General features: G+C 38.3%; 1 protein-coding gene across 3 annotated transcripts in view; it reads right to left on the bottom strand.

Moving 5' to 3' along the window:
• Window positions 1-23,895, bottom strand: part of bach2b (BTB and CNC homology 1, basic leucine zipper transcription factor 2b) — a 101,350-nt gene that overhangs the window by 41,623 nt on the left and 35,832 nt on the right. Inside the window, exon 1 of one of the 3 annotated variants that reach the window (XM_028439880.1) lies at window positions 3,011-3,124. The exons of the other annotated variants lie outside the window; for them this stretch is intronic. The gene's annotated coding sequence lies outside the window, so the exon portion shown is untranslated. Of the gene's footprint in view, window positions 1-3,010; window positions 3,125-23,895 lie in introns of those variants that run through there. 3 annotated transcript variants of the gene reach the window in all.

The following is a 23,895-nucleotide window of genomic DNA, read 5'->3' as shown; positions in this document are numbered from 1 at the left end:
CTTTATCAAACAGAGTGTGGCCTCATAGATCAATGCATCAAAGATCATTTGCTTGAAAGAAAATTGTAAAAAGTTGAAATTGCCGCTCGAAGGTTTGTTTTCATTTCCTCTGTCAATACTTTATTATTGACACTTCAGGAAAAATTACGCGCACTTTTACTTCTATGCATCCGTTTACGGGACTCCACATCCTATAATGCAATACAACAAACATTTCCGAAAACATCAATAAAAAACTGTTTACCGTGGAGATAAAAACTTGCTTTTTTTCAGCAAATTGATCTTCCATTTATTGAGTTTTGAGGCCTATATCTTGAGCCTATGTCTAAATACAAAAATAAAACCTTTCCTATCTTGTTTGACTTGTCATGCCTTCTCATACCATGTCTCCCCTACAGCTGGAAAATATTTGAGTGTGTTATTTTTAAGTTTTTCTTTACAGAAGTGAATGCATTTTAACCAAGTTTAGGTCATCTTTTATTCAAAATCACACCTATAAAAGGCTTTAGAATGACACCTGTCAAATGCAAACACTATCACGAAGCCAATGCGGCGCAGGAGAACATACATTAATGATAGCTTTACTCGTGTGATATTAATAAGCTTTACATTAGACATGCTTAGAAATAAAGCCCACTTCATTGATGTTCACTCAATGTGCAAACATGTGCACACCCACACGGACAGCACTTCATACATGCTAAGCACCGTAGGGGGGCTTGTATAATGTTCACCCAAAGATTGTGCTGATCCCATCTCTGCAGGCTAAACTGCAGAGATCATCAGAAGTGCAAGGCTGGCTCAGAGTTAATAAGGAGGATGGGACATTGATAAAAGAGGGTCACTCTATTAGTGCTGTAAGAGTAAAGGTAAATAAGGACCTACAACTCATCCATCCATCCATTCATCCATCCATTCATCCATCCTCAGACCAAAAGTGCTCGCTAAGCCAATCTGAACAAATTCCTGGACTGGACTCCTCCTTGGCTTCTTTTCACGATGAACTCACATTTTAACAACCACAGCAAGCCAAATCATGCTAGCTAAACATAGCTTCCAGCATGTAATAAACAAGTTTCATTTTTTCTATTTTTTCCTATTCCTATTTACTGATAAGCTCAACAGCTTTTCAGAAGGTCACTGAGTTGCTGATATTGATCTTGAGATAATACATGTAGGACTTCCACAGCTGGTGCTCAGTGCTCTGTTGATTACATACAATGTAAAGGAATAATGTGAACCATTCTTTGATCACATTGACTGCACACATTTGACAAGATTGTTTGTGCATCGATCAAAAATATGTATAATGAAATTTAAAAACATGGAGGAAATGAGTTGAAGCTATGAACACACATTAAACACTGAGCACAGCATGGATGAATGGTTCCACACAACAGTGTAAAAAAAGAACACATAACCTTGATCATTGTAGAGGAATATTAGGCTACAACAAGACTCCTCCTGATTGAGTGAATTTGGCTCCAGATAGAAATCAATAGTGTCTCTCTGTGAGCTTTGATTGTTTCAGCGAGGAAAGCCAACACAGCATCAATTCAGAAACAGAATGGTTGGACTTAGACGCGGCCTTCTCTCAGCACTGCAGTTCTAGATCTGAATAAACACCTGACCCTCTGTGGACACCAAAATAAACCCTCTAAGGTTGAGCACGGTGTGGTTAAATCATGTAAGATGTGGGGGAAAAACATCTCCAGGTGATGATTACTGATGCTGACGCTGGACTTTCCTCTAAGGATCAGCACTCATTCTAATTAACATCAGAGTTTTATCTCCAAAGCATCAGCGACGACCTCATGCACACAAATCAATACTCAAACCATGGCTGAGATTTACCTTTTAAAAGGAACTATTAGTGTGGAGCTCAGCTTTCATGAAAGCCAGCACAGACAGCTATAGATAACACAGTAAGAAGGCTTTTACTTAAGAAATGTAAACACACGGAGGCTTTTGTGCTTCATGCAAGGAAAATTAAAACTGACCATGTTGGAATTCCTTGATTAGACAAGATTGAGTGCATTAAAATTCACTTGGGATTAATACTTTGTCGTCCTTGAATAACTAAAGGTGTTTCACAGTTATAGTTTAACTAAAATAACTCATATAATTAGGTTTTTTTTTTTTTTTTTTTTTTACCAAAACGCTAAACTCTAATTGAGCATAGTGAGTCACGCGTGAAAGAAGCAAAACATTTTGGATAATTGCCGTAACTCATCATACTTTATTATAATAAAAGCGTTTTTTAAAATACAGTTCAATATCAGAGACCAGCTTTACATTTCAATCTCTGGCCACTTGTACAAACACTTAGGCACAAAAGCATATAAAAAACAGCTTTTTCCAAAAAGTACATTTTAAATATATTTGGAAAACTCCCTCTCCTTTGAATACATCTAACCCTCTCTACCACAGCATACCAGCATGTGCTACATCGTGTCGTGAAAATAATACAGCAGTTGCCATACCACAATAGTGTTCAGTGCATATTTATAAACATTTCAAACCGTTCCTCAGACAAACATCACATCATCATAGGAGAGACCGCAAATGATGTCCACCTCTAACATCGATATAATCACTTGTTTATTAGTAAATTGTTACACTGTAAATTATTCAATAACTGAAAGAAAAGAAAAGTTACATTTAGTGTGAAAAAATCTATCTCTGGTGTCAATAACACCCAATAAAACTTTTCTGCAATCATCAAGCATCCAATGTGTTGTTTATAAAGCTCTATTACTACAGTAATTGCTCCTGAAGTAACTGAGTGAACGTGTAAACACAGACAGACTTGACTCAGAGGTACGTGTTGCCAAGGCGTGACTGTAAAAGCTGTGCTATCGAGGAACCGTTAACATTTACTGGAAGAAAGAAACTCCCTGTTTGAGTTTTGCTTTCTCTCTTTGTTCGAAGCAGAGGTTGTTGCATCTCCAAAGGCCGCGGTCGCAGAAAACAATGAAGCTCTGAAAGTGTCAGCTGGCAGTGGCATTACCTCAGAAAGACCTCATCACAGATCCAGTCATCCTGTTCAACTTTCTGATGTCTCTCACTGTAACAACAGCATCGGAGCCCATCGGTCCGTGGGTGGTGAGTATGACTGAGCAACTGCGGCATGAGTGTGTGTGTGTGTGATAGTTGTGTATCTGTTTGTGTATACCATGGCATGCCAGAGTATTTTGGGCCCTGCCTGCTTAAATGCAGCTTGCATGAATCATGACTTCCCACATAGTGGGTCAGCGAGTGAGGTGAGTCATATTGCTGTCTTATATGGTAATGTGCTGCACATGTGATAGAAACACTGGAGGTTATCTATAGCCTGCTCCTCACTGCTGTGGATGTCTCAGCTCTGTCCTGCCCTGCACATGAACATAGACCCACAATTTACACATTCATAATCCAACAACAAACACACTTCAGTACTTTATTTTGTAGGAGATGCTGTGGAGACCCCCTAACCTCAACTTTTTCAAAACTTCAAAATATCCAGCGGCCACACGGGTTTGTCTGATATTAGAAGGAAAGACTAAGTTTCCATCTGCAACTGCTCAGCCCGACACGTCTGCTAACAAGTCCCAGACCGACCAGGGGTGACACATGCACAACAAAGACTTTAGCTAAAGGTGGCTCTTCAAAATAAAATCCTCAGATCAACCTTTTCACCTCACAGTTAAACCACTAATTCTATTTGATCTTTCCTTTCTTCATTTTTTTTTTTGCATATCATCACCACATTCCTCCACTCACACATTATAGCACATCCACCATCTCATACACTTCAGTTACATAGTGTGAATATAATGTATAAAATGTGTCAGTTTTTATTCATCAGTGCTTGTGTTTTCCCTAATAAATTATTTACATACTGAGCTTGTATGTTGTCAACCTTTGTCTTAAAAAGTATGAATTACAGCTGGTTTTAATATGAATGTTCTAACTCTTCAGACCTCTACATCACTTTTTTTTTAAAAACTCATTGGGGGAGAAAAGTTTTTTCATAAAAAAATCAAAGCGATCTGAGATACTTCAACTATCTCAGCTGACAACCTCTACAATCAATAATAATAAGAATAATAATATTAATAATAATAATAATAATTACTTTGATCTCTTGGCATGTTTCGACTGTCAACTGCCAGTCTTCTTCAGAGGCATCTGCTGATTGCTTTGATGTGCGAGGAACAGGTTAGGGGATCAAAGTAAATTTACTGAAAAACAGTTGTCTGAATAAATGAAACCTTATCATAATATCCAAAAAGAAGGCCAAAAAAAACTTGCTGGAATTAATAACATGACCGTTCAGTTTTTTTTACATAACAAAAGTAAATCTGCTTCATCTTTTGTTGCTTGAACCAAACATTAAAGTTTCTGATTTAATCTGAGGCTGTGTTATGTCTTTGATCCTATCTTAATCTATTCAGGGTTTATAAAAGAGCAATTAGCTGAATAACAGGCCACCAGCACATTCAAGATCATTATCAAGGTTATTATAATCAGGAAGACCTGTGGATACAGATGACGGACTTTGCTTTATATATATATAAAAAAAAACACTTAAAAACTTAAAGTCTACTTAATTGTTAGTTTCATAAAGGTTCTTATGCGAGGCCTCATGGGGAAAGATAAAACACAAGCAGAAAGTTTCCCCACAGGAAGGAGTTGACACAGTGGCTTCACCCACGTCCAAACTTTCAAATGCCTGTGATGATGCATGAGTATTAAAAACTCCTACTTCACTGATGCGTGTGATGTTACACACGCAGCTAATAGAAAGGAGTATTAGCTGGCATAAGGTAATAAGCAACATGCATCAAAGTGACATATAGATTAGAGAACGACTATTTAACCAGATATATTAGTTTAGCCTGATGCACACTAGAATACGTTGTTCCTGCTGTTACGACTTCAAAACGAGGAACATAAAACAGGTTGCACAATAAGTCAGAAACAAATGTGTGAGTGTACATGAGGAATATGGGGGGAATGGAAGAAGCAAACACTCAACATTTGTTTATATTTCCTCTGTTTTTCACAATATCAGCCTTCAAGCAATATTTAAGTTTTTTTATGGCAATTAAGAATGTATCAATTCCTACTCAGGGCCCATTTTTACGCTAAATCAACTTTTCTGTGCTTTAAACATGATAAAGTGCTATTAGGGCTTCATACACATGCCCAAAGTGTTTCATTCATTGATTCCCTCAATCATTAGTTAGAGGGTGATTTGCTCCTTTCTTACTGCAGGGTGAGCCCAAACACCTCGCTCCAATTTGATGGCGCATTCCCACTTTGATGACGAATTTAACGCGGCACTGAGCTGGAGAAGCCACGCCTCCAGGAAGCTTTCTGCCGTGATTGACATGTAAACAGACACTCCCACAAAGGTGAGCATTTCATCCTTCATGCAGTGCTATGTTTGTATTTTCTACAGTATGTACCGGTGAACGCCCCGCCCCCATGCACTGTCTCGTGTTTATAAAGCAGCATGAGCTCGGCTACGGAGTGGGTGGGCCGTCCCCTGGCCCTACGTCACCATGAGGGGAGGAGGAAGTCAGTGTCCCGTCTATAGACACGCCCACTCATGAATATGCATAAGTAGGACGCAAAGCCTGTTTGTGTAGAGTTGCTCAGAAAGTGACTTTTCAGAGGCTAAAACTCTGGAAAACAGGCGAGTTTTGGTAAATAAACCTCAAATACTATGTTTTTGGGATTCTTAGAACAAATGGTGATGGGTGAAAAATAGCATGACATGGGACTTTTAAGCCTAAATCAATCATTCTGCTTTCTCATGTCGAGCACTTCTCACAAAACGTGGAAATGTTACACCTCAATTATTGTGTTCATCAAAACATCTCTTTAACAAAAACTAGTTTTTAAAATATTCTTTCTTTCTTTCACTAAAGCGTTTGTAAAAGAATAAATTTGAGGTGTCCCTGCAGAACCAGGGAAGAGAAGGCGAGTGTGATTTTTGGTGATTTGTTCACAGGCAGAGTTCAGGGTTACAAAGTGAAGTACAAAGCGAGCATAAAGAAATCCAATTCCACAGTGACTGACAACTGATACAAACCCATCTACAGAGCACCAACACTGGGAACAGGGAACCTTCATGAAAGAGGATGAATGCATTTTAATATATCACACTGTAGCACAGATGATCTGCTCTCACCTGTCTCCGTGTGATGATTGAAACTGTTTCTCACTCTTTACACATTACATGTATCTGTGGTTTCTGTGACCGCTGTGCTCATTTTAGAGAATCTGCATGTATCACATCATGCAAAGGTTTGCATTTTATGCACAGACATACTCAGTCAGCAGATTTGACTGATTTACATAACGTATGGTACAATGCTAAAGTAAAAAAAAAAATCAAACAACTAATATTGACGTGACTGCTTCACACAGAGAGACGAGGGCACAGAAAGAAAGAAAGGTTATGGTTTCAGTAGGTGTCAGATGTGACACAATGTGGTTTGTTGTCTTTTTGGTACCAGTCGCAATGACTCATCATAAGAAAAGCATATCAATAAGGCCCTGAAAGTCAAGTGGAATCAGCCCACACTGTGAAACATGTTTGAGGTGCAGTTTGAGTTTGACAACCAACAAATTCAGCTAAACACAGTGTTAGAATGGGACAGACTAACAGATAGTGTCCCCTTTATTATCTCAAAATAATAGAAATGTTTAGTTTAATTTTGTAAAGTGCACTTCCTGAACAGGTCAGTATCTTGGTTCTGCCACATGTTCTTGGTTTACAGAGATGAGGACTTACATGTTGAACTTTAATGATTTACGCCACATCGCCTTTGACCACAACTGTCTACAAAAGCTTAGCAGTGGTTTTCATGGCAGAATCCTGTTATACATCATACACATGACACTTAGACAGTAGCAGGCTTGGACTGTGTTCATTATATTACCCATCCATCCATTCATTTTCCAACATTTCCTTGCTCCTTTTCATGGTAGTGGGGTCATTATATTACACTGATGATAAATCCTTTATCTCTTCTTCGATAATAGCTTTTTTAATGTGAGAAATGAAGTGGAGGATGTGCTGGGGTTAACACACTATGGATAATCAGAAGAAAATCAGTGACAATGCAAATCCCTGCATGCTTTAAACCTGGAGATGGGCGACATTATCATTCTTATCTTGCACAGATGTTTATTAGTGGAATACATCCTGCTGTGGGACATCAGATTAAAAGTGGGCTTAACCTGTTTTTTCTATGGATAAATATATATATATATATATATATATATATATATATATATATAATGTGACCCAAACATGGGCTGAGGGGTGGAGGTTTATGTATACAGTATACCCTTGTAATTTTAGTCAGCATTATAGCAAACATCTCTTTTTAAAGTGTCATTTACTTTTTAATTTAGGTTTAAAATACAGCATTTAAATGGAAGGCATTTGATTTAGTTCTTTAAAATTTATTAATTATTTCCTATCAATGGTGTGCAGCCAAGAGTGAGTAGATGGATCGTCTTCATTTGGGCATTGCTTTGTGGGCAACTTGAAGGGAGCCGACTGTTGGTCAAATGACTCAGTTACACTCTGGCTCAATAGGGATCAATACTGATCTCTGCACCTGATTCAAACAGTGGATCCCAACAAGTTCAAGGAGAAACCATACAGGGGAAATAATCTACAGGCTTGTTTTGGTTTTTTGGATGATTCACTCGGATTGAAAACTGGAACCCATAAATGACAGCGTAGCATGCAGACAAGAATGACTCTGACAGTATATGATGCTCAAAATGTTTTTTCTAAGCAGTTGGGTGAGGGTCGGGGCATTGATTTTTCCATCATGGCTGGAAATAACTAATCTAACAATCAGTTGAAAGCATACTGCATGTATCAGCAGCACACAGACCGTGTCTGGTTTGTTTGCATAACTCAGATAGGTAGATATATTTCTTTATTATTTACTTACATTAATCATAATTTTAAACATTTTATTCATTCAGACGAAGCCTTGGCATGTAGTGATGACTGTGCAGCTTGTGAGCGTAGTTGTCTGCACGATGCCAGCCTCGTTATGGCTGACAGGCTGAACCAAGATGTGTGATGATCTGTCAGCACCTTCTCATGAGATATACACATACATCTATATTAAAATAGATTCTGTGGATATGACAGGCGCAATTCATATAAAGTGCAGGCTTTTCAAATCCTCACAAAAAAGCAAGTCAGGTTTATTGGAGCGCTGACGTTCTCATCTGGAATAAAATTACTGCTCGCTGCATTGAAATATTTAGTGTTTAAACAATTTAAGGCAATGGTTTTATAACTCCGCTCATCCCTACTTCTGACTGAAATTCAATTGAAATTGAATTAATACTTGCACCGACAAACTTTGCTGAATAATAGCATTACAAAACTCACCAATAAAAAGGACCTTAATGAAGTCACAGACAAGCTGAAAGTTAAAAAGCTGAAAAACAACAATACCTCAAATTTGAAACGAGTCATATACAAAAAACTGAAGGCCTAAAAAAGAAAATACTTGAAAAACCTGATAGCTGACAAAATGAGCAATAAAGCAACTGACTACGCTAACAAACATAGCAGGTTAGTTTCAACGCCTGCATTGCTATCATGTCTTTCTCCCTAAAGTGTATTGGATGGTAAAATCACACATCCCTTTGTTGTTGTTTTTTACTTAAACACTTAAACATAATTATTTTTATGCACACTGTTTAAAAACTCCAAAGGACATAATCAAGGGCACTTGTTGGCGTGTTTCTCTTGCCCTTTGTGGAGAAAGATCATCCTCACTGCCCACCTCATTCAGCAAAAGTCTTGTCTGTATCAGAGGCTCCATTGGAGGAAGCCGACCTTCCCGTTGGGGGAACGCAGACACACTGCTGCTATTCGTAGACATAGAAAAGGATGGACTTTGGTCTGCGGGTGGACATCAGACTTTCTAGTGGCACAAAAGTCTTGGAAGGCATGACTGTTGTTGCTCTAGCGTCTATACAGTTTTAGCTGGTTTGTGGCCGTGCAGCTGCCACACAGTGGACGGATTAGAATGCCAAACAGGGCCAAATGTCCATTCTTTATCCTGCCTCTGTCTCCTGACCGAGGTCAGTCTCTCTGCACACCACAAATTACACCCTGAATCACAGGCAGACAAGAAGCAGAGAAATAGCCATTTGGTTGTTTATGGTTAGACGATGCACTGTAAGTCCTCAATTGTAAAAGCCTATTTTTATCCACCTAATCCTTCAATGGATTTATAATGACCCAGACTGGGCAGATGACAAAAATAAACATAAAAATGTATGTGAGCTGGTTTTATGTCTGATCTGTCATTATTCTTGCCCTTTACATTTCCATTGTGAGATCTGTTGCACGCATGTACTCACAGTTATAAAAAGTGATATACTGTCTATAGAAGTGAGCAGCATTATAGAGCATGAGAGCATTTCTAGGACAGCAACCGGTAATCACAATAACAGGGAGGGGGGAAATACTGTATGTGGCAAGTGCTAAACAACAGCTTTGTCATGTCCCACACAAACTGTGGCAAACCTCTGGTGTTTATGGGACAAGCAAGATCAAACAAACAAAGGAATCCTTCAGTCGGCTGAATACACAGTTAAAAGATTTCATCTAATGTTTGAACATCATGTTGGAAAGAGAAAACTTTCACAGAGTGTACCCCTGCAGAGCAATGCATGTGATGAGTGATCCGAAGGGCTAGAATAGATTGCACCTACTAAGTCTAAACCGGCGGTGTTCACACTTTTCGGCTCACAAACTACTTCTACCACGGATGGCTCTTTAAGAAAAAAAACAAACACATTTAACGGTGCCAGTCAGTGTCACACAGAGCGTTTCAGTCTTTGTGGCTCACTTTGTTCTTTAGAAGAACTCCACTTGCTTCCCCAAACATGTAGGATCAGATGTTTGGTCTGAAGATGCAGATAATTCAATTTCTGGTACATGTGGCTGTGCTGTTTTCATTCAATTATGAAGTCTCACAGTGAGACTCAACACAAAATGCCACAACAATCAACTGGTTGATCTCGATTGACGTATTGCGCACCCTATGAGCATTTCTGACAGGTTAAGTCACTAAATAAACTGTTTTGAACATTTTCTTTGAATGTTCTCTTTCACAATAATAATCCTAAAATGTTGTATTCATCTTTACCGAATTGATATGATAATAAATCCTGATTGGGATTGGGATTATTCATTTGGGCCTAATGATCTTTTATCCTGTTCCGCGTTCCTGGGAACTGAAGCCTATTCCAGCCAACGAGGGGAAAAGATCTCTGGGTCTCAGGACACATAGACGGACACACTACTACAAACACCTACATATAATCCTCTACGGCCCAAACTAACAAGGCTTATTTCAAAGAATACCTGACCTCACTACTGAACAGATGGGGAGGTCAGTCCTTAAAGGCCCTAAAGCATCAAATTTACGCTAAAGCTTCGTTTTGTCTTTTAAGGCGTCAATGAGATTATGAACTGAATCCTGATTCCTAAGATGAGTCACAATTGTGGGGATATTTATGGATGTGTAGCTTTGACGGAAGCAGATGAAGAAGCAAATGATGAACTCTTCATACTGTGTTCGGATGAATGAGAACATTCAGGGATCACACCTTTTGCATACATTGACTTTGCCTTGCCTTATAGCAGATCATTTGTGCTCCAGTTGCTAACAAATGGACAATGTTTCTCATATTAAAAGTTAGCATTTAACACTATGCCCTCCATTTAACCCGAGTCCCCCTGATGTCCCACTTCCTCATTGCTCGATATGTTCTAATGTAAAGCTGCTCATTGACTTGTGAGCTCGATGACCCCATGGATCCACGTGCCTGCCTCAGTTTGTGGATGTCATCAAGTGCGACGTAGAAGTAGATGGGGCCATTTATTGACACCAATCAGGATTAGTGATTAGGATCACTGATCCATCAAGAAAGGCTAAGTCAGCCCACATTGTTTACATTCTGCCACCTGGCCCTTACGTGGACAACAATTAGGATACATTGGCAGCAGATAAGAGTCCGAACCAGCTGCGTGTTTCATTGTCACATATAAGTCAAAGCACCTTGGGTATTAAATGCAGGCACGTCTGGTGTTTCCTTTGCCCTGAAATCTCATCTAAACAAAACTAGATACTAGATGGAAAACTAGATATTAATCGGACGCTAGACATTAGCGTATAATTAATTTGGCAGAGTTTAGCAATCACTGATGCGGTCAAGTTTGCCTTTTCTCATTTATCAGTGGACTTATTTTAATTTAGTAGTGTGTTGCTTCTTTGTTTTTAATCATATTCTGGCTATTTTTATAAATTGTGTTCATGCACAGTATATTTCATGTGTATATCAATGTTCTTATTTTATGTATCGTTCCATGTATTGAATAAAGTCTTTTTTAAAAATCCAAAATTGGTATTAATAATGGCCTTAAAATTCCATAATGATTGGGTTCTACCAAATCTATTTCACACATTTGAGTTCTACTTCCCTAAATGAATAATACAGTAACTCCAATTGAACGGGTAGCTAAGGAGTAAAACAGACTTTACCATAAACGTAAGTTGAGAATTAACATAGATATGGCTTCAGAAACATTCTACTTAAAACTTCAGTTAATCTAATAAACCTTTAAACCATTTTCCTTTCAGTGATCAATCACTCTACATAGTTACATATTATATTAACCTGCTTTGCATGATTGAACTGTTTTACTTAGATATTCACATGCTGAATTGCTTAAGGTGCACCTAAACAAATAAGTGAAGGCTGCCATTTCTTCTATAACATTATATAAAAAACCTCTTTGAAAGTCACTGGAGGTAAGGCTTGTGATTTTTTCTTTGCTTTATCTATCTATATAACACCAACACCAACAGGAACCATATGAAAGTATTACTTTTGTACATTTAGCAATATTCCCATTCGTATACAAATATATATATATATTTTATTTTTATTTTTTCCCAATTATTTATAACAATATTTTTTGACTATTCTATGATTCAAAAACATTTCTTTATTTTGATTAATTGTACTTTATTTCTCCACCCTTAATTTAAAATAAATTGTTTTAAAAAATGGTTTTGAAAGTGTGAGCCATTGGTGTTACTGAGGAATGACTTTTCTCACCTTGGTCAGCTCTACAGAAGCCTTAAAAAGGCTCAGACTCCACCTGTCAGGACAACAGCGTCATTTGTCTGAGGGGAAGCTGGTGTAAGCTGCTTGGCCACAGAGATAAGTCTTCACTTCAGACTGGGAACAATAGTGACACTTTTTGCTTTGTTCAGAAAAGTTCTCAGAGCTGACTCATTTGGAACTTTTACACAATCGGCACAACCGTCATAATTTTCTTTCAAACAGTTGCTTGGGTTCATCAAAACAAACCCAGCAATGATGAGAGTGTGTGTGTGTGTGTGTGTCTAGAGCCGTGTGTGTGTGTGTCTAGGGCAGAGGGGCCACAGAAGAGCTTCGTCAACAGCTCACAAAGCCCCGGGGTTGCCGCAGGACATGCTCCCCTCCCATTCTTACACACAAACACAAGCAGTAATGTGGTGAGGTCACTTGGACTCGGTTTCACTTCCCCATTCCCACAACAAACGAGAGCAGCACTGGAACACACAGGCTTACTCCAGTATGTGCCTATGTAAAACATCCATAAAGGTTTTTTAGTATGGACAGGTAACTAAAGTAAAGAAAAAGGACTCACAATGTTCAATATAAAAAATACAACATCAAAAATCTTAAGAATATTTCTAAAAATCTAAAGAAAATTCATCCATTTATCTTACGTACCAAAAGATTTCTGTACAGTATTTAAAAGGCATTATTTCGTCCTGTATTTAAAGACTCTCATTAACCTGTACATCCACCTTTTTTCCCTGGTATTGGATCACTCTGGGTTAAAACTATCCTAGTCTTACTTTGTAATCAAGTTTTTCAATCTTCATTCATAACAATGCACCAGTGCCTTAAGCAGATGATTGCATGAGAATATTCAATACAGGATGACATTACTGTTGAACAAAACAATCGTTGGAGGAAAATCAGTGACAGGATGACATCAGCTTTGTTATGCTGAACAATTATGAGTAACTGAAGTGGTAACACATTTAATATGAACAGATAACATCCTATTGACATATAATTAGTCAAACACCATGAATTGTAATGGAAATAAATGCAGTAATAGTTATTAATCTCAATGTTCTAATGACAATGCCTAGATACTGTATTAGCCTTCAGCATTAAGCTGATACATGCTCTAATTTTTTTCCCTTCTCGAACAAAGCTTATGTATGTAAATATATATAAATAGTTGAATGTCTATTTGCGTAGGCTTAATGTAAAAGCCCAAAGGGTTTGATGCCTAATGGGTACAACAGGGACACACAATTAACACTTTCAAACATACACAGCTCACCATGAAGTCATAAATATATTTTAATAATTCAACTTTCAAAGGATGAGAAGATTTTTAAAATAAATATATAAATAGAGTTTCTTCAGCCACAGTCAGAATTAAATGTGATGTCTCCTAACTCTTGTCACTGTCCTTCTGCCGTGTGTGTGTATATGTGTGTAAATGAAACAAACCCAAAGGCTGCTCCTTCTATCATATATAATAAAGAGGCATCCAAGGAAATTAATCTTGAATCGAATTTGGAACAATTTTCATGATCTGATTTGTTTTGCTTTTCAGATTTTGCAAAATCAATGTGAATTCAATATTGTGGTTTTATATTGCAATTTATATACTTTTAAGTAGTTATTTAATCATCTGCTGCTACAGAGGAGACTGCGATGGGAATTTATTTCATGTATTTTTTTACGATGCAATGACATTAAGGTTCGTAAAATTAATCTCATGAAAAACATCCCAACCCCTCATCAGCAAAGTGGACAAAATCACAATTTAATTTATTTACAATTAAATGATAAAAACATGTTAATTTTAATACAATATTTGCAATAAAAATGTGTTTATACATGAAACTAGGATTTTGTCCATTTTTCTAAAAAGATGTTGGGCTTTTGTCAGTTAGTTTTTGTCTGTGAGGATTTTGTCCATTGCAACAGACTGGCGTCCTGTCCATGGTGTACATTGTCCTGCACAGCATAGACCTGAGTAGACACCATTAGACCCCCTCAACCCTGGATTAGGTACATGATGGTTAAATAAAACATGTTGTGGTACTCTGATTTGCAGGATTACTATGGGTAATCTGAATATGAACAAACATAACACTTGTAAACACACAAACACCAGTAAGCTCTGAGGTCTGACAAGTTTTTTTTCCCTCCTGCGTCTGTGAGTCATACATCATACTATAAAGGAGGAAGCCAGATATGAGTCAGAATATGTTCCACAAGCCCAATAGTAGGTCTTCGTACTGCATTAATGACCCTTCCACCGTACATGAGGCAGAGCTGTGTGTCTGTCACCTCGTAGAAAACCAGTTTCCCCTGCCTATATTTGAACACCTTTGTTGTCGTTCAACACTTCAAATACAAAGCCAATCGATTGTCCAGTGATAGCGTGGCCTGTTCTCCAGCGAACAATGAGAAAAATACATGCAGCCTTAACTGCAGTTGAGCTTTGAAATCCTACTCCTCACCACAAATTAATTGGCTTCGCAGATGAAAGAAATGTGTATTGTTAAGCGCTGAGTGCAGAATTGCAGTGCTTAGTGGAGAGGCATCACTTCAAAGCACTACCAATTATGTTGGGTATCCCCACTCCACTGGGAGTGGGGGTTTAAGGTGTGCAAACAGACTGGAAAGGATCCTAGATATCAGTTCAAGGTTTGACATCAGTTGGACTCACACAGGGATTCCCTTTGTGTGTGACACCAACTGAATTCATGAGCTACAAACATTCTCACTAGGGCTGGGCAAAAAATCGATTTCATCGATTCATTGCATTTGTAGATAAAAACGATTTTTATTTTGCACACTCGAGTTAAAAAAAATACTAATATTTTTATTTTTATTTTTTCCACCACAGTTTTTTTGGACTTTTTCGCGTTCCGTAGCGTGATGTGAGCCATTATTATTCGCACTATGCTGAGATGCTAAGGGAATAGTTTATTCTTTTTTAATTGTAATGTTATATGTTATATGTTATAATTGTAATGCTATATGTTATAAAATATGATTTTTTTAATCAGAAATGAATGACAGAGCATCATTTACTTTTTATTTTGCCTCTTGAGAACAATCACAGCAACAAAGTTGCACTTTTGACAATATATCTGATGTCTGCAGTCATTTTTAAGTGCATTGAAAAAAAAAAACAAAACAAAATTTAAGCGAAACTCAAATTTATCTTTAGAGAATCAGAGAGTTTTTTTTTTTTAAGGCAAAATCACCCAGCCCTAATTCTCACTAATTATATCATCTGAAATTTAAAACAATATCTACGGTAAATAGTCACAGCAGCAACTCACTGCCATTTATTCCAGTCACCACCTATACTATACTTAAGAACTAAAAATGTTATTTCAGCACAAACACAAGGAGTCCATTGGCTGAGAGTTTCCATTCATAGTTACGGTTACACGGATGAATCTGTTACAAGCTTAGCTCTGCACTATAGTCAAAGTTCCAAACATGCACAGCTCTCAAACTAGATAGCGTGATCAAGGAAAACAGATGAAAAACAGAATTCACGTTCTGAAACTAACGAAGCAATAAGAACTGTTTTTTTAAATTATTCATTTATTTTAAATATGGCCCCAATATAAGACGGAAATACATCACATGCATGTTTTGAAACAATATCACTCATTTACAAGCTATTTTTCCCCTTGAAAACTGGTGAATGAATGTCTAGCAGGTGTAGCAAACAGACGAGATTCAAATTTTGCTCATAAACTCCCTGAAAATGAATTGGAAAGAGTTCGATGACACAGAACAAACCCTGTGTCTAGCAGTGCAGACGTTCTTGCAACACAATTTTGTGTGATTTCAGCGTAACCCTCACGACTTTTGTAAGTTATCTGAAGCATATGAATATGAAATTAATAACAGAAGTTGTAAGTAACCCTATTTAGTGTGCTTGCTACAATTATTATGAAAGGAAAAGTTAGAGTCCCTACCCAGGACTTGTCTGGCCAAAGATTTGCCACGAGGCAGCACGAGCAAACACATATACAGTATCTAACAAATACGTAATCTGGCATCAAAATATTGGGAGAAGATGCAAATACATCTATTTAGCACATGCAGCATGATTTAGCAAAAATGGTGGCTTTTTTGTGTATTTATTTAGCACATTGGACAGACAGGTAATAACTGTCACATCTTTACACACAGATGGCTGCAGCTATTGTCATGAATGATAATAATGTAAACACTTCTAAAGAGGTCCCATACTGTGTTTCTCCTGCTTTTATTCAGATTCACATTCAGATTCAGATAGATACTGTAAAGGGCAGCTCGTCCACCTGCCATGACCGCGCGTTCGATCTCCACCGCACGGAGAGAACCAGCCATACATATCACCCAGGCAGGCATCGGTGAAGAGGTGGGTGGGATCGGCTGTGTGTGTCTCTGCTTGTGTATTGGTTGAGGTTACAAGGGGCGGGGTCAATTAGCATATGTGTGAAACATTTAAGTTCAACATATAGATTTAGATTTAACATTTAACAATTAGATTTAGATTTAACATTTGGCATTTAGATTTAACATTTAATATTTAGATTTAAACATTTAGATTTAACATACATTATTTAGATTTAAACAATTAGATTTAGATTTAATATTTAGATTTAGATTTAACATTTATATATACGATTTAACATTTAGACTTAGATTTAACAATTAGATATAACATACTGTATAACATTTAGATTTAGATTTAAATATTTAGATTTAATGCCTTTTTTTTACCTCTATATATGTGGTTAAATGTAGGAAAATGTGCTAAATATAAGAAAAGCAAGATATATAATGAAAATGTGTTAGCTACAACATTTATACTAAATGTTTACACTTGGCACCCCATAGATTTGCCTGCTGTAATTCAAGAATATGTTTATTTGCATCTTCCACTAACACATCCAGATTACATTATGTGCTTGCAGCCACTCAACTACGACACATTCTTAATACTGAACATTCATATTAGCACAAGCAATGTGATTCACCAAAAATCAACCTAATTTCCACTGGACTATTTTGTGTATTTATTTAGCAAGTTTGACAGACAGGTGTACACTGTAGGCTTCACTCACAGACGGCTGCAGGCATGAGCGAGAGGAGATGCAATAAAAAGGCAACAGAGAGGAGAGATAGGTCCTGCTGAGTCAACATTTCTTAATAGAGCTTTAGATCATCAAAACATGGGCCACACACTTCAGATCCAAGAGCTAATACAGTAGAGAGCATGAGAGGGATGAATGGAGTTTTAAAAAATAGATTCCTCATACATATTAAGGCTAAGGTGTGAAGTAGACCACAGAATGTTCACCAAACCAAACAAACCAACCCATCATGTTGGCCTAAGACCCACCTAACATTTACTATTAAAGAACGGTTTGGGGGAAAGTCAGCTTTGCCTCAAAGGCATCTTTCATTTAAAAGGAAATGACACAGCACTTAAAACTATTTCACACAGTAATTCTAAAAGTAACCAATTTACCACATCTATAATTATACCTCTTATTCTACAATCCTAATGTAAAGTGAAAGGTTTTCACAACACTGGGCAGCTGGAAGATGACACAGTACATTACCACATCAAAACAAAGGGTGAAGCAGATGACAGCTCGCAGCAGAATGTCTACTAACCAATGACACACATTGGCTTTTTCACATGGAGGACTTCATCAGCAGCAAGAGAGAATGACAAGGAGATGATGTTGTGCTGTTATAACTGTGTTAATTAGAAATGCACCGAAACGAAAATTGTTGGCCGAAACCGAAACCCGAAAATGAAAAAAACCAAGCCTGTAAACCGAAACACAGAAAGAAATGATTATGCCAATTATTCATAGCATTGCATTTATGGCTGTGACTGTGTATTATCCTCACTAAAATCAAGACATTGCAATTGCATTAATTAATATGAATGCTTCAAAGAATAAATCAAATATACGTGACTCCACTCATGAGTACATTAAATAAAATGTGTACAGGCCTATAACTGCCTGGACAGCTACTCTCATGAAAACACAAAGTGCACTGAAGTCAGGCCATGGTGTAGGATCTGTGTTGATATATAAATGGCCCATAACTGGATCGTCTCTTTGTTTTCACTTTGTCCTCTGTCTCAACTTCTGCTTAGAAGACACTTTAGTGCTGATATGTGTTGAAATACGGCTGCTCAGTAACACGCTAATCGCTTTGTTCGCTTACCCAGCGAAAAAAGTATCTCGGTCAAAAACAGAAAATTTAATTTTTGAACGAAAATTTTCGCTGGCTGAATTATTGGTACATTACTAGTGTTCATTTTTATCGCAAATTCTTATTTAGTTTTAATCATAAACATACACCTTAATTCTATGTAACATATTTTCATCAGGTCTATTTTAGTTATAGTCTAGTTTTAATCAACTAATTGACATAAGGATTTTAGTTGAATAAATCTGTTATGGATGTAGTCGACTAAAATATAAAGCATAACAGTTTTTTTAAAGACATATTTGATGTGATCTACGGGAAAGAACACAGGATCCCACAAATTCTGATTGGATTTCATCCCATGTCATGAAATCATAGTTTATTTTTTACTAGCCAACATCTGTCATAAAACTTATGTTTTGCACGACCACAGAGTAAATAATTACTGTATATGCATCTAAAGATTTATATGCATTCTGATTTGTGATGTAATGGAAGACAAAGAGATTTTTCTGTGAAATCACATTTTATTGCAATAGGGATGTGCTTTCCAACCTTTTTTGGATCATGACCACAATGTGTATATAGACACATAATATACATTTTAATATTGCAATGAGAAGAGCCAGATGAGGAGGATTGGGCACCAAATTAGGATGCCCCCTGGAACCTCCCTAGTGAGGTGTTCAGGGCACATCCCTCCGAAAGGAGAGCTCGAGGAAGACCCAGGACACGCTGAAGGGACTATGTCTCTCGGCTGGCCTGGGAATACCTCAGGATCCCCCCGGAGTAGCTGGAAGAAGTGGCCGGGGAGAGGGAAGTCTGGGCCTCCTTGCTCGGGATGCTGCCCCGTGTCCCAGCAACGGATAAGTGGAAGAGGATGGATAGATATATATCAGATACATTAAATTATTTTCAGGATTCCATTAAAAAATAAAGACAAATAAATGATCTACAAACACTTTTGTAATGGTGTCACCATGTTGGTGACCCCTACAGGGACACAGTCACTAAGTCAACTCATCAAGTGTCTCAATCACAGAGCTTCAGATTTCTGAAGTGGGAGCGTGTCAATGTGGAGACATTGTGATATTTAACCAGCATATCGACCAGTTTCCTCCATCTTCTGTGGGCGGGACTGTCCATGAGGTGGTCGTGAAGCGCCCACGCTTACAAGCCGCTGAAAGGAGCCATCAATGAATCCTCCTCCTCTGGGAGCCACTGTTTACTCAGCACATGGTGGGCTGGAGAGCTGCACCTTATATTGATGTCATACTACTCATCTCCACATTATCCCTTCTATTGATTAGGCTGATCTCAGCCCCCAGCACTTGGACACAACAACAAATACAGCTCTTTCTTTCCCATCTCATCCCTTTATCACATTCACGTGATTCTCTTTTTTTAATTGCTGCCTTTCCTGAATGCACTGCTTCACTTTGTTGGTGGTTTATCGATCAGAGGCTTCAATGCTGCTGAGAATCTAAAGTCCTGAACTGTGCAATCAAAAAGAATCAGTAGAAGTGTTTCATTCCTCATGGCTAAAGTGGTTTTGTAGCAGAGCAATCATTAAGAAAACACAGTTACTGCTCACTGCCCGCATCATGATTCATTTAGTGAATGCAGAGAAAACCACTCTGTAAGAATATTGACTTGTTACTGTATGACAACATCTGCATTGATTCAACTTGTGCCACAAGTAATGTTGTTGGTTTGCAGATGTTGTTATCTCATCAAGCAATAAACGAATCACTCACGGCGACCTTTGAGCGGCTGCAGATTTAAGCAAAGTGGAAATAGTGACTCACCTACTGTGACGCTTTGTGCTGTGCCCACTACCCCTTTTGTTTCCACACAGGAAAATGTACAGGGGCTTTAATGTATTCATGATTGTATCACATCCCTGAGCGCAGGATACGCGCCTCTGCTGTGGAGAGACGTGGGCTGAAGACGACTTTCATCTGATGACTAACTGTACTGCTGATACGCTATCAAATCAATTTCTGACAAAAAAAAATTGCTTTAGCCAACTTGGTAGTCTCAAACATTCATTCATTCACTCACTCATTACGGGTGCTCATGGACTGGCGAGAGTTCAATTTTGCCCAGGGTGGTGCCAGCCATGCCAACTTCCAACAAAGAAATTAAACGACAACACCAGCCACTGATGCCTGCACTAATCAGGACATATAATCTGTGATGGCAAGAAGCAAAACAAGCTCAAGCACTCTTAAAAACAGATGAGAGGTTTCTGCATAGGTCTGCATTAATTAAAGGGTAAAATTAGAGAAAATAAAAAAACAGGGAGCGATAAAAAAGCATTTGTGAAATTAAATGATTAACTTATTTTAAAGTTTCCCATCTCATGTTTTATGTCAGTTCAGCGCAGGTAGTCTTTAGTTAAGTCTGACTGCTGGTTTCAAAGGATTTACATGAGATAAAGGCTGGGGAAGGATTTATGCGTAAGATGAAGCTTAGAGTCCAACAAATGACACGGGAGGACGGCTCTTCATCTGCCTGGGCACGTGTTGGCTTTCAAACCTCGTCTCTGAAATCAGCAGCAGTGGCTCTCTCTAACTGTAGCTCAGCCTTTCTAGGGTTTCACGCGTAGCAAGGTGTAGTAGGAGGATAATTAGGCCTCTGATGTCTGCAGGGTCACAGTATCTCTTGGAGCTAAAAATACACAACGGTGTCTGGCTTTGAGGGCAACCTGTCAAAGACCTGCTGGAGCTTTACTATCAGTTTCTTAATGATGGAAAAACCAATGATAGCGGCCTATGAGCCACAGAAACTGTTGTTTGTTGATCGGGAAATGTTTTTAAAGGTCCATTCAATGAAAGTAGAATTAAAAAATAAATAAATAAAATGTATTTACTGCACCTATTGGAACAAGGCAGTGAAAAAACTTAGAGTGCATGCTCCCAAACTCATCTGTCTGCCAAAACCTGTCATTTATACATTAAAGCGATACTTAATGCATACCATGAATGCACTTTAAATGATCAGTCTAAAGCTGAATAAAAAATTGTAAAATCATCAAACCAGTTGGAGTTACGTAAATGGAGGTAATTTGGGTGTCACTTTAAGTGGTCGTGGGTTTTTTAAAAGATGAGGAGGCAGGGACAACCTCACTTGTGCCTTTCAGACCTTAGTTTATTCATTCATCGACACATGAAAAGTATTCATAAGATAAAGACATTTGAACATTATAAGACTTAAGGTGCGTACATCAGCGACTCTGGCGACTAGATTACATTCAAAATCAATGTGAATGACCAAAGCAACATCAAGCGACCTCCCTTCAAGCGATGCGACTCGCGCAATTCCAGTAATTTTGTTGCGAGTCCTGAGTCGCTGGAAGTCCCTATAAGTAGAAAAGTTTACATTTTCAAGCAACAACTCCCCCGGCTGTTACAATAATAATAATAATAATAATAATAATTATTCATTTTCATCAGTCACTCACATCAAGCAGTGGTTGTAAGCTACAATGTAGCCACAGCTGCCCTTGGGCATACTGACAGAAACGTGCCTGCCATTTTGCGCCTACGGCCCCTCTGACCATCATCAACATTCATGCCCATTCATACGAATTACTGTCTGTATAGAACTGGAGGCTGAAATCCTTCTTTGCGCTAATGAAGAAGGTTGCAGCAGGAGGGCTGTACACTTCCTCAACTTACTTGATAAATAAATAAATAAATAAATAAAAGTGGCCTATGCTCCTTGAATAAGCTTTGGAAATTCTAAGTATATTTTGGGTGAACTCATCCTTTTGTAACTCTGTAAGTTGATCATTTAAACCATAAGTACAAGTGGTGCTGTCTAACCAGGGGTTTCCACTGGATACGTCTCTGCTGCGCCACGGCACCAATCCGGTATTTCACCGCTGTCCGCCATCCGGTAATTCACACAGGTTGCGTTTTGAGTGCGCCACGGTGCACTCCGATTAAACGACTGTGACGTCACGAGACAGATCAGTTCTCACGATATTTATATAATCGCGCAATAACACAGTTAAATGTATGTGTTATAAACACAACAATAAACAGATAAACAGGTCAGTGTTCCTAACGAAGGAGAACAAGAATGTTGGACTCTGGATTTGTCATAGCCACATTTTTTATCAACAGCCAACAGAGAAGAGATAAAACTGCACCAGTAAAACATGAACTAAATCAAAGTTGCTGCAGTTTCCAGTACAGATACAGTATGCGAGGAATCAATATAGTGGATGTGATTTTGTTTTTACACATAATGACGTTTTGGTGATGTATTTACTAGAAATATAATCTGAAGTGTTTTATTTTGAAAAGTAACCCGATATTTTATTGCGGAGTACATGCTTAATTTCCTGTTTAGCTTAATTTGCTCTGTGCTGATTGATGCGTCGTGCTCTCAGAAATAGAAGCCCTGCGTATATCTGGCGGAGGGCACCGGACTACCGCATCTGGGAAGGAGCAGCGGACCCGGTGGAAATTAACACATAGAATAAAGTGGAAACCTATCAGCTCCGGTGACGCGGCGGTGACATAACAAGCCGCATCCAGTGGAAACTGGGGGTAAGATAAATGCAGAAGTGTGCAGCCCTCTAGATGCAGCAGCCCTCTCAGTGCTGTCTCTGGCTCTGCAGACATATACTATTCCCTGGTTGTCACGTCATTGGAGCGATGAAGCGACCAAAAAGCTTTACAATGTTCAAGCGACTCATCACGGGAAATTCAAGCTACTGTAGTCGCTGAAGTCGCTTTTGGTGTGAACGCACCTTTAAAGAGGCAGTCCACAATGTTGGAAAGCTAGCAGGACTTATGAGCTAGCAAGACCAGGGTTCCATCTAAAGCCACGCCCCCATAAGCTTGAACGTACACCATATAAAAATAACAAATCCCCTCGAAACAAAACAAATAATGAGCTGCCCAACAGAAAGACAGAGTCCTTTCAGACCCTTCAGATCCTCATTTGTGCTCAATGTTTCCAGAACGGTGTCATGTGATGAGTGTGAAAGCAGGAGAAGGAAGGGACAGAGGGGGGCATGGGCAAGGTGAGAGAGACATAAAGGTTCTTTCCATTAGGACCAAATGGCATGGATTGGTCAGAATTTGTACAGCATTGTTATAGAGGTCTGATTTGTTTTGTTCCTTTTGAATACACAAATTAAAATGCCTTTAATTGCCATATAGGCAACTGGAAAACTCATTCTTTGACTGTATTACATCAGATGAACTACTGAATATTCTGTTGTTAAGCAGAAAGGTCACATTTGTTGCCACTCTCATTCAGCCTGATGTCTGACTGATAGAGGAGGCAGGTCTTCCTGTCAGGGGGAAACACACATAATGCTGCCTCTGCCTTTTGCAGATGAGATGTGGCTTAAATAACCAAAAAATCAATTTGGTTTCCTCTACGTCAATGTATGAAAAACGGAAAGGAAAAATAACTATGCTCTTTGCTTGACTTGAACTTTGGGTATACATACTCTGGTATGACCTTTTCAACTCAATAGGAATAAAA

This window comes from Gouania willdenowi, chromosome 24 (assembly GCF_900634775.1).
Source record: "Gouania willdenowi chromosome 24, fGouWil2.1, whole genome shotgun sequence".
Lineage (NCBI taxonomy): Eukaryota > Metazoa > Chordata > Actinopteri > Blenniiformes > Gobiesocidae > Gouania > Gouania willdenowi.
This window is presented reverse-complemented; position numbering and strand designations above follow the sequence as displayed.